This window comes from Gorilla gorilla, chromosome X (genome assembly GCF_029281585.2).
Source record: "Gorilla gorilla gorilla isolate KB3781 chromosome X, NHGRI_mGorGor1-v2.1_pri, whole genome shotgun sequence".
NCBI classification, from domain to species: domain Eukaryota; kingdom Metazoa; phylum Chordata; class Mammalia; order Primates; family Hominidae; genus Gorilla; species Gorilla gorilla.
The window spans coordinates 117,789,758-117,802,286 of NC_073247.2; the positions used below are offsets into that span (position 1 = coordinate 117,789,758).

The window sequence follows — 12,529 nt, forward strand, 5'->3', positions numbered from 1 at the left end:
GCGTCTCTACTAAAAATACAAAAATTAGCTGGGCGTGGTTTTGGGCACCTATAATCCCAGCTACTCAGGAGGCTAAGGCAGGAGAATCACTTGAGCCCAGAAGGCAGAGGTTACAATGAGCCGAGAGATCGTGCCACTGCACTCTTTCCTGGGTGACAGAGTGAGACTCCATCTCAAAAAAAAAAAAAAAAAATATATATATATATATATATATATAGCCAAAGAATGTGAACAGACACTTTTCAAAAGACATACACGTGGCCAACAGGCATTGTGAAAAAATGTTCAACATTACTAATCATTAGAGAAATGCAAATCAAAACCACAGGGAGATACCATCTCACACCAGTTAGAATGGCTACTAGTAAAAAGTCAAAAAATAACAGAAGCTGGCAAGTTTGTGGAGAAAAGGGAATGCTTACACACTGTTGGTCGTAGTGTAAGTTAGTTCAGCCACTTGGAAAGCCGTTTGGAGATTTCTCAAAGAGCTTAAAATAGAAATACCGTTTGATCCAGCAATCCCATTACTGAGTATATACCTAAAAGAATATAAATTGTTCTACCATAAAGACACATGTACATGTATGTCCATTGCACCATTGTTCACAATAACAAAGATATGGAATCAACCTAGATGCCCATAAACAGGGGACTGGATAAAGAAAATATGGTATGTATGCACCATGGAATAATATGGAGCCATAAGAGATCATGTCTTTCGCAGGAACATGGATGGAGATGGAGGCTATTATTCTTAGCAAACTAATGCAGGAACGAAAAATAAAACGCCACACATTCTCACTTATAAGTGAGAGTTAAACATTGAGTACACATGGACATAAAGAAGGGAACAATAGATACCAGGGCCTACTTGAGGTTGCAGGGTGGGAGGAGGCGGAGGATGGAAAAACTACCTATTAGGTACTTACTATGCTCATTATCTGGGTGATGAAATAATCTGTACATCAAACCCCCACAATATGCTATTTATCCATGTAACAAACTTGCACCTGTACCCCATGCACCTAAAATAAAAGTTGGAAAAAAATGCCAATTTGAAGAACCAGTTTGCAACGTTAAATAGTTTGTTATGATAAATTTCATTGAAAAGTGATTTTTTTAAACAAAGATTTGAAGGAGGTGAAAGACAGGCAGGTATCTTGGGGAAACTTTCCCGGCAGAGGGAGGAGCCAGAGCAAGCCCCTAAAAGTGAGAGTGTACTTAACATATTTGAGGAATCAAGGAGACCAACGTGGACGGAATAGAGAGAGTAAAGAGGATAATACCAAGATAAAACATCAGATAAAGAATAGTGGGTGGAGCAAACACAATATATAGGCCATTGTGGGTAAAGGCCTTTTTGGGTAATTGTAAAAACTGTCTTTTTTCTGAGTAAAATGTGAATCTATTGGAGGGTTTTTAAGCAAACACAATCTAGTGTGTGTATAGAAAGATCACCATGGAAGTCATGTTAAAATTAGGCTGTATATATGGTAGAGGGGAATGAGTAAAAGTGGAAGGAGGGAGAAATAAGGAGGCCACTATTTATATCTAGTGTTCTATTTTTGGAATGCTAAGCATGTGGGAGTTTATATCCCACTGCTCAAGGTCATCTCCAAGTCCAACTGCAAAAATTCAAACAATTGCAACCTCAGGCATAAAAGGGTTAACCATAATTCAGGAAGAGAAAATGCTTGTTTGAACCAGGGTGGTAGCAGTCTAGGTGGTAAGAAGTGTTCGAATTCTGGGTGTTTTGAAGTTAAAGCCACAGAATTTTCTAATGGATTGGATATGGGCTGTGAAATAAAGAAGTCAATGATGAACTTTTTGGTTTGGAGTTACTATTAACTATGATAGGAAAGTCTGTGGGTGCACCTGGTATCAGGTAGATTACTAAAAACTCCACTTTGGGTGAGTTGAATTGAGGTGTATAAAACACATCCAAGCAGAGATATCAACGAGTCAGTTGGATATATGAATCCAGAGTTTGAAAGAGGGGTATGGTGAAGATATAAATTTTTTTGTCTTCAGCACCTGGATGGTATTTAAAGCCATGAGACGATGTAACTAAGGGAGTGAGTACGGATAGAGAAGAGGAATAAGGAATGTACCCTGGAGAATGCCAATGTTAACAGTTTAGGGAGAACAGAAGAAACTAGTATGGACAGTGAGAAGGAGTTGCCAATGAAGCTGGAGAAAAATCATGAGAGTTCCGTGTCCTGGAAATCAAGTAAAAAATGTCTATCAATGAAAAGGTAGTAATCAAGTGTGTTAAATGTTGTCACTAGGTCAATTATTATGAAGATTGAGAATTATGTCATATTCATACAATGGGATATTACTCAGCAATAGAAGGAATAAGCTAATAATACAGGCAACAATATAATGATTTGCAAAAACATTAATTTCAGCTTGTTATGATCACCTATTCACTCTGTCAGTGAGGGAGGGAGTCATGTCCTAAGGTTCTGGGAATGGCCGAACACAGGACACCTGACACTTAACAGATGCATTTGGCAGCAGTTTATTAGTCACATACACTCACAGTCTGGGGGAGGAGTATACCTGGGTGTGCATGGGGGGGGGGGGGGGTTGCACCTAGGAGCAGAGTGAACCAGAAGAGGTTGTGGCAGGGAGGCTTTTTAGTAAGAATAGGATGGGGTAACCCCTGGCTCCCACAGGAGGATGTGATTGACTTATTTAACTAGTTTTACAGGCTGGCAGGCAAATGAATCCCATTAGACTGAGGAGCTGATGAGGTGCATCTGTTCCAGCTGATAGGTGGACAAGCCAGGTGGGGAATTTTCCTGCTTGAATGAGAAGCATACCCGGCAAGAACAGGGAAACTCACAGCTAAGAATCTGGGGCTCTGTGAGGCTCAAAAATGTCAAGGCAGCACGTAGAAAAGGGAATCACTGGAAGGCCCACTGCCCTAGGGGACCAAGGCCTCTGAGTCAGAAGCCACTAACCAGATGATCCAGCAGCAGGACTGAGGGTGCCTGGGGCAAGCGCCAGCCCATGCCATCACCCTCACAGAGCCCCAAGTATGCTTTACCATTGAGGGCCAGGAGGTTAACTGTCTCCTGGACACTGGCTCAGCCTTCTCAGTCTTACTCTCCTGTCCCGGACAACTGTCCTCCTGATCTGTCACTATCCGAGGGGTCCTAAGACAGCCAGTCACTAGATACTTCTCCCAGCCACTAAGTTGTGACTGAGGAACTTTACTCTTTTCACATGCATTTCTAATTGTGCCTGAAAGCCCCACTCCCTTGTTAGGGAGAGACATTCTAGCAAAAGCAGGGGCCATTACACACCTGAACATAGGAGAAGGAACACCTGTTTGTTGTCCCCTACTTGAGGAAGGAATTAATCCTAAAGTCTGGGCAACAGAAGGACAATATGGATGAGCAAAAAATGCCCGTCCTGTTCAAGTTAAACTAAAGGATTCCGCCTCCTTTCCCTACCAAAGGCAGTACCCCCTTAGACCCGAGGCCCGACAAGGACTCCAAAAGATTGTTAAGGACCTAAAAGCTCAAGGCCTAGTAAAAGCATGCAATAGCCCCTGTGATACTCCATTTTTAGGAGTACAGAAACCCAACAGACAGTGGAGGTTAGTGCAAGATCTCAGGATTATCAATGAGGCCATTGTCCCTCTATACCCAGCTGTACCTAACCCTTATACTCTGCTTTCCCAAATACCAGAGGAAGCAGAGTGGTTTACAGTCCTGGACCTTAAGGATGCCTTTGTCTGCATCCCTGTACATCCTGAGTCTCAATTCTTGTTTGCCTTTGAAGATCCTTTGAACTCAATGTCTCAACTCACCTGGACTGTTTTACCCCAAGGGTTCAGGGATAGCCCCCATCTATTTGGCCAGGCATTAGCCCAAGACTTGAGCCAATTCTCATACCTGGACACTCTTGTCCTTCAGTAGGTGGATGATTTACTTTTAGCCACCCTTTCAAAAACCTTGTGCCATCAAGCCACCCAAGTGCTCTTAAATTTCCTCGCTACCTGTGGCTACAAGGTTTCCAAACCGAAGGCTCAGCTCTTCTCACAGCAGGTTAAATACTTAGGGCTACAGTTATCCAAAGGCACCAGGGCCCTCAGTGAGGAATGTATCCAGCCTATACTGGCTTATCCTCATCCCAAAACCCTAAAGCAACTAAGAGGGTTCCTTGACGTAACAGGTTTCTGCCAAATATGGATTCCCAAGTAGAGCAAAATAGCCAGACCATTATATACACTAATTAAGGAAACTCAAAAACCAATACCCATTTAGTAAGATGGAAACCTGAAGCAGAAGCAGCTTTCCAGGCCCTAAAGAAGGCCTTAACCCAAGCCCCAGTGTTAAGCTTGCCAACAGGGCAAGACTTTTCTTTATATGTCACAGGAAAAACAGGAAGAGCTCTAGGAGTCTTTACACAGGTCCGAGGGATGAGCTTGCAACCCATGCCATACCTGAGTAAGGAAACTGATGTAGTGGCAAAGGGTTGGCCTCATTGTTTATGGGTAGTGGTGGCAGTAGCAGTCTTAGTATCTAAAGCAGTTAAAATAATACAGGGAAGAGATCTTACTGTGTGGACATCTCATGATGTGAATGGCATACTCACTGCTAAAGGAGACTTGTGGCTGTCAGACAACAATTTACTTAAATATCAGGCTGTATTACTTGAAGGGCCAGTGCTGTGACTGTGCACTTGTGCAACTCTTAACCAAGCCACATTTCTTCCAGACAATGAAGAAAAGATAGAACATACTGTCATCAAGTAATTGCTCAAACCTACACCACTCAAGGGGACCTTTTAGAAGTTCCCTTGACTGATCCCGACCTCAACTTGTATACTGATGGAAGTTCCTTTGTAGAAAAAGGACTTCAAAAAGTAGGGTATGCAGTGATCAGTGATAATGGAATACTTGAAAGTAATCCCCTCACTCCAGGAACTAGTGCTGAGCTGGCCGAACTAATAGCCCTCACTCGGGCACTAGAATTAGGAGAAGAGAAAAGGGTAAATATATATACAGACTATAAATATGCTTACCTAGTCCTCCATGCCCATTCAGCAATATGGAGAGAAAGGGAATTCCTAACTTCCAAAGGAACACCTATCAAACATCAGGAAGCCATTAGGAGATTATTATTGGTGGTACAGAAACCTAAAGAGGTGGCAGTCCTACGCTGCTGGGGTCATCAGAAAAAAAAGGAAAGGGAAATAGAAGGGAACCACCAAGCAGATATTGAAGCCAAAAGAGCCGCAAGGCAGGACCCTCCATTAGAAATGCTTATAGAAGGACCCCTAGTGTGGGGTAACCCTCTCCAGGAAAGCAATCCCCAGTACTCAGCAGGAGAAATAAAATGGGGAACCTCACGAGGACATACTTTCCTCCCCTCAGGATGGCTAGCCACCAAAGAAGGAAAAATGCTTTTGCCTGCAGCTAATCAATGGAAATTACTTAAAACCCTTCACCAAACCTTTCACTTAGGCATTGATAGCACCCATCAGATGGCCAAATTATTATTTACTGGACCAGGCCTTTTCAAAACTATCAAGCAGGTAGTCAGGGCCTGCAAAGTGTGCCAAAGAAATAATCTCCTGCACTGCAAGCCATACATTTCAATCCCTGTATCTTTAACCTCCTTGTTAAGTTTGTCTCTTCCAGAATCAAAGCTGTAAAACTACAAATCGTTCTTCAAATGGAGTCCCAGATGCAGTCCATGACTAAGATATACCACAGCCCCCTGGAGGGGGCCTGCTAGCCCATGCTCCAATGTTAATGACATCGAAGGCACCCCTCCCGGGGAAATCTCAACTGCACCACCCCTACTATGTCCCAATTCAGCAGGAAGCAGTTAAAGCAGTCATTGGCCAACCTCCCCAACAACACTTGGATTTTCCTGTTGAGAGGGGGTAATGAGAGACAGGACTAGCTGGATTTCCCAGGCCGACTAAGAATCCCTAAGCCAAGGTGACCACATCCACCTTTAAACACGGGGCTTGCAACTTAGCTCACACCCGACCAATCAGGTAGGAAATAGAGCTCACTAAAATGCTAATTAGGCAAAAACAGGAGGTAAAGAAACAGCCAATCATCTATTGCCTGAGAGCACAGCGGGAGGGACAATGATTGGGATATAAACCCAGGCATTCAAGCCGGCAATGGCTACCCTCTTTGGGTCCCCTCCCTTTGTATGGGAGCTCTGTTTTCACTCTATTAAATCTTGCAACTGCAAGGAAGAAAAGAAGAAAAGCATAGTTTTAAAAAGCTAGACATAGAAGAATCCATCTATGGACTCTTGAGTCCATTTACATTTAGGTTCAAAGATATTAAACTAATCTATGGTTATGGAAATGAAAATGTTTGCTTGATATGAGAGTGGTGATGATTGGAAAGGGACATGAGGAAACTCTGAATTGATGCAAATATTTCATACCTTGATTTGAGATGGATTTTGTGGCTGTAAATTAGTGAAAACTCATTGAACTGCACACTCTCAATATAATTACTTCACTCTGTAAATTATAATGAAATGTGTGCATGTGCTTATATGATGGAAAGAGATGGAGGGAGAGAGAGATACAGAGGTGCAGGGGACAGAGAATGGGATGAGGGGAATTGGAGAACTCAAGTGTTGACACATTTTAAAGTTTTGCTGTGCAACTTGAGTAAAGGAATATGGTATGATTTAACAGGGAATTGAGATCAAGGAATATTTTCTTTCATGATGGGAGAAAACAGGAAATCAGTATGTTTATTGGAATGACCCAGTACAGTACAAAAATAAAAATAGTTATATAGGAGAGAGAAGGGGGAATTGCTGGAGCTGAAGGCAAAAGTGGGCTAAAGGACATGTGATCTAGTGCAAAAAAATGGTTTTAGAGAAGAGTAAAGGAAGTTCATCTTTGTAAGAAGCAGGAAGTTACAGTATACAGGTATTGATGCTGCTAAGTGGGTAACAAGTCTGTGGAAAGTCTCCTTTAATTTTTAAAAATGTTCTCTGCAAAGCAGGAAGCAAAGTCATCACCTGAAAGAGAAGATGAAGGAGGTGATATTGGAGGTTTGAGGACAGAGAAGGTGTGAAATGGAAGATTTAATGGATTAGGAATAAATAATAAGATATTCTTGAAGTGTTACAACCCTCTTTTAAGTGTGTTGTCATTAATTTATCATTGTGCACTTTTTTCCCCAGTTACAATCTCAGGTATAGGCTTGGAAGACAGTTGCATTTGATCAAGGTTGCAGCTTTTCCAAGCAAATGTGACAAAATGAGAGAAGGGTAAGAGTTTCAAGGGTATATGCAAGAAAATTATTATAACGATTGACCATGGAACTTAAGTGAAATAAAATACCTAGATATAGAGACTATTTTAAAGAACTTCCTTTAAAAATGCCTTCAGAAGAAAGGATATATAGCTTCAAAAAAGTGAGTAATTGTAAAAACCTCATATGCTCCTTGTTCAAAGAAAACGAAGTATACAATGCTCAACGTCCACATCTCCACCTCCACCCCAACAATACTCAGGGCCAACTACTGTTAATAGCTTTGTGTATTTATGTACACGTCAAAAATGTAGTTGATTTAAAACCCCTCTCTTTAAAAATACAGCATTTTTGAAGAGTAAAAGGACTGCATTCATAAAAAGAGATTCGTGGCTTTTTAAATAATAATAATATATAAATATATAAAATATAAACATAAAAATTAAAAACACACAAATAATAAATCCAGACTCCCACACATTTATCAAATTCTGGAAAAATACATTAGAATAAGCAATTGGAAAAGATGTCCTTCTAATTGTTAGTTACTTGTACTAAGAGCGGAGATTTTTCTCTGGTAGTCCTGCTCTAGCACCAGGGAAAGAGGCTTTTGAATCCTGTCAGGAGCAAAACTTGGAGTTGCCAGATGTAAAAGGGAAAGTGGATAATGGGGAAAGTTTAAAGGTCCTCAGTGTTATCAAAGTAAACACTTGTTAAAAAATACTGATAAAACGCTTTAGAACTCTGAGGCAAGCCAATGGGAATGTGATGAACTACAGGAAGTATTTAGGTCAAAAATTTGACTATATATGTGTTGGTGATGAAGACTTGATTACAGAAAACATTTGGAAAATAGACCCAGAAAGGGGAAGTATTGATCAGCATCTCCTGGAAAAGAAATTGTTAGGGGAAGAGGAAAGAATGCTTTAGCTGAAGCTCTCAGTATCAGATAAGGTGAAGAACACCCCTCCACCTCACATACACACCTAACTTATTTTAATAAATATGAAGTAAACCTTGTTGTCTCTGATAAGTTAGTTATATACAAAAGACTCCAGGCTAGTAGCCAAAAGTCATTGAAAAGCAATTTAAACATTTATTATTTTCCCCCAGGAGTAGCTCCTAGCCCTATCCTATATAAACAGAGCTGATTTTTTTAGTGTCTTTCAGTTTTACTGTTCTACCCATTATTCTAATAAGCACAATAAAATCTCATGTCTGGGTACTGCCCATGAAATTGGGCATTCTTCCTTTAACATGATAGTGAAGGGGAAAACTTAACTTTTTAAAGTAACTGTTACATACTACTAATGTTAAGATTTTTTGGACACTTATCAAACAATAATTCCAGGATGTGGGTGCCATTTTTATCATCTCCTTTTCCCAAATAAGAAAACTGAGTCCCAGAGAGGATAAATAAGCAGCAGAGCCAGAATTCAAACACTTGCTTTGATGTTAGTACTCATGTACAACATTGGTATATTATATGTGGCCTTTCTATTAAACTCCTTGAAAGTGGTTATGAAAAATAAAATAAACAACTCAGACAAACTCAAGCAGAAGTAAATTTATCATAATGATATTAAGGCTTCAGAGAACCAATGGGAAACTAGAGAACTGAGTTAGTGATGAACAAAAGTGGTGTTGTAAAACAATTGGTCTGATTAGGACACTGACACATTAATTGCCTGGACCTTAGACACTTTTAGTCTTTCTATCCCTATGACTAAAATTCAAAATCTAGACACAGAGCATTACATTATCCTCACTTAAGTCATGTGCCTGCCTCCTGGTTACAGAAGAGAAGTGCCATTGATTTAAGTAGACTTAATATAAAGGCCAAGGAGTAGTTATTTAAAAGGAAATTGGAGTACCATTAAAAAGGGAAAAAATGATGCTCCAGTTCCTAAAAAGCCATACATGTCAACTAGAACCCACGCTTACAGCTGCCCATTATCTACACACCTTCCTCCCATAGACTGTCTCTGAAAAATGCTCCTGCCTAAAAATATACAGTTATTTCATGGGCAACCCAAAACAAATCCTGCCACTTCCCAATAACTCATCGGTCACTTCATTGAGCTTTACTTCCTGGATCTGTGGGTAATATTCATACCCCCTCTAGATCCATTGTGATTATGTTTTGATACTCTTCAATCTGTGGACTAAATTTAGCCACCATAATCACAACTTATGTACAGATTAGGAAAAATAGAATACATATTAATTAAAATATATAGGTATATATCCACGACCATGAAGGAAGGACAAGTTTGTGAAGACCAAAGTTCTCAGTACTGTAGCAGGTCTTGAGGTCATATTTAGCATTTATGACTTCCTTCCTCCACTCTTTACTTAATATCTGCTTTTCTTTTCACCAGTATCTCAGTAGTGGTTCATTGCTCAGTGGTATACCCAAACTTTAATTATTGGCAGATCTGATCCCTTGAATGTCCTGACTGAGAAGAGTTTCATTGATTTACATTCTGATGCCAACTCCTTAATCTACGTCACACTCCAGAATGTTTCTTTAGCATTATACCCGTTTCATGCTACTCAGGCCTTAAGTAATTTGTCAGAGTTCCCATAGCCAGTAAGTGGTAGAACCAAGGTATGAACTCAGGTACCTTTGACTCCAAAACTCACGCTTGTGATGCTAGTCTTGCTCCTTGAAAACATAGGAAGAGACTGAGACAGAAGTCAGGAAATAGGTGGAGCAACATCAGAGATAGTTGTTCCTATGGTAGGCCCACAGTCAGCAAAGAGAAGGCCTGTTGTTTAGGTATTAGCAAAATGGAAAGCAGATAAGACAGTTGCCACAACTGGGTGGGGGAGGAGGATGCATGCTCAGACAAGCCCTTGCAAAATCTCACCTTGCAAAGTTAATCATTTGCAGGGACATAAAACAAACAAGTGATAGGGGTAGCAAAAATCAACTTAGACCTCTTGTGGGGGCGTTTCATCTAGGTTCTGGGAAGTGAGGTGCATCAAACAGAAAGAGTAACCCTTGTTTCTCCAGCCTGCAGAAAGGAGCCATTATAGCTGAACTGCTGTACTTTCTTTCTGCCCTGCTTTATTATTCTCCATAGTACTTATCACCTTGTAACATCTGGTATATTCTACTTATTTAGTTTACTGTCTATCTCCCCTCACTTAATATGTAGGCTCCATGAGGATTTTTGTTTTGTTTTACAGGAACATACCCTGGCATATGGTAGGCCCTCCATTGATGTTTATTGGATGTGAATAAATGAATGTGTCATCAAGAGGATTTGTGATGCCCCGCTCCTCATAGAGATGTTAGGACTCTAATATCCAGTTTCAACTTTCCAGTGGGCTTCTTGGAAACGTGTGGCTCCTTCTTAAAAACTGGTAAAACTTTCTGCTTTCATTTATTGTTTACTATTTACCTTGTAGGCGGTTTCCTGCTGCAGCAGGATGTAACTTCAGAAAGAGGCCAGTGCATTCACAGTAGTAAAGACATGGAATCAACATCAACACAAATGCCCATAAATGATAGACTGCATAAAGAAAATGTGGTACATATACAGCATGGAATACTTTGTAGCCATAAAAAGAAATGAGATCATGTCCTTTGTAGGGACATGGATGGAGCCGGAAGCCATTATCCTCAGCAAACTAATGCAGGAACAGAAAAGCAAACACCGCACGTTCTTACTTATAAGTGGGAGCTGAACAATGAGAACACATGAACATAGAGAGGAGAACAACATACACTGGGGCCTGTTGTGGGGTGCAAGGGGAGGGAGAGTATCAGGAAAAATAGTTCTTGCGTAGTGGGCTTAATACCTAGGTGATGCATGGACAGGTGCAGCAAACCATCATGGCACACGTTTACCTATGTAACAAACCTGGACATCCTGTACATGTACCTCAGAACTTAAAATAAAAATAAAAATTAATAAAAAAGAAATCCTAAGTCTGAAAAAGAAAAAAAGAAAGAGGCCAGTGCTGCTTTCATTGCCTTTGTTCCTACCATTTTCCAGGAGGCAAGTAAGATCCTAGCCAAAACCAGAGGCCCAAGAGTGAGACAGCCTGGGTAAATATCCTGGTTTCACCCCTAAATAGCCATGTACCTCTGTAAAAGATCCTTACCCCCCTGAGCCTTTATTTCCTCATATGTACAAAGTATTGGTACATTTTTAGATAAGGGTAATGCTAACTGGTTTTTATTTTGTTTGTTTGTTTTTTAGAGACAGGGCCTCCCTCTATTGCCCAGGCTGAAGTGCAGTGGTACAACCATGGCTCACTGTAACCTTGAACTCCTGGGCTCAAGTGATCCTCTCGCCTCAGCCTCCAGAGTAGCTGAGACTGTAGGTGTGTGCCACCATGCCTAGCTATTTAAAAAAAAAGAATTGTAGAGATGAGGGTCTCCCTGTGTTTCCCAGGTTGGTCTCAAACTCCTGGCCTCAAGTGATCTTCTCACCTCGGCCTCCCAAAGTGTTGGGATTACCGGCATCAGCCATCATGCCCAGCCCACTTACTGTTTTATCAAATAAAACTGAATGTTTTCATGGCTTAATATATCAGAAGTTTATTTCATTCTCACGAGAGTCCAAAGTAGTTGTTTGTGATAGATATGTGATTTCCTCCACATAGTAATTCAGAGGGCCCAGCTCCTCTATGTCTTGTGATTCCTCCATACCCTCAGGGTCTCGAGTGACCCCACTTCCAAATGGCAAAAGGAGAAAAGAGATAATGGAAAGAGCATATCGGCCTCTTGGCTCATAGTAACACAGGTCACTTCCACTCGTATTACATTTTTAAGAACAAGCCACAAATATCTGTCAAATATCTGGAAAATATAGTCCCTGGATAGCCAGCTGTTTCTTAACAATTTTATCCAATGGAGGGCAGGGCATAGATCTTTAGAGGACATTTATCTTTGTTTGCTCCTCTGGCCACCAAAGATCTGTATGCACATTTCTTCTCATACTTGGAATACACTCACTCTCTTCCCAAGGGAGATAAGCCAAAGTTCTATGTAGTTACTACATCCAGCTCGGTATCTATCAGGCTCCTATTGAGATAAAAGTTATGTGTCTCCCCCAAGTCCTCAATGCATGATGGTGGAATAGATACAGAAAAAACCCAGTAAAAAACTCCCACTGAAAAATAGAAGGAAAGTTACAATGATTGGTGGCCCATGGCAATAACGGAATCTTACTGGTCAGATACATTCTGAAGACAGCCTGCCAGGGCAGTTGGGGAGACTCTCTGATTAGATCCTGATTCTTCTCTCTGTGGGAA

The 12,529-nt window shown here is 40.8% G+C and overlaps 1 long non-coding RNA gene across 1 annotated transcript in view; it reads right to left on the reverse strand.

Moving 5' to 3' along the window:
* The window catches only part of LOC134757944 (uncharacterized), a 53,214-nt gene extending 43,168 nt beyond the window's left edge, over window positions 1–10,046 (reverse strand). Inside the window, exon 1 of the long non-coding RNA XR_010132611.1 lies at window positions 9,886–10,046. This is a non-coding gene — a long non-coding RNA (uncharacterized lncRNA). The remainder of the gene's footprint in view (window positions 1–9,885) is intronic.
* Between the last annotated feature and the right edge of the window lie 2,483 nt (window positions 10,047–12,529).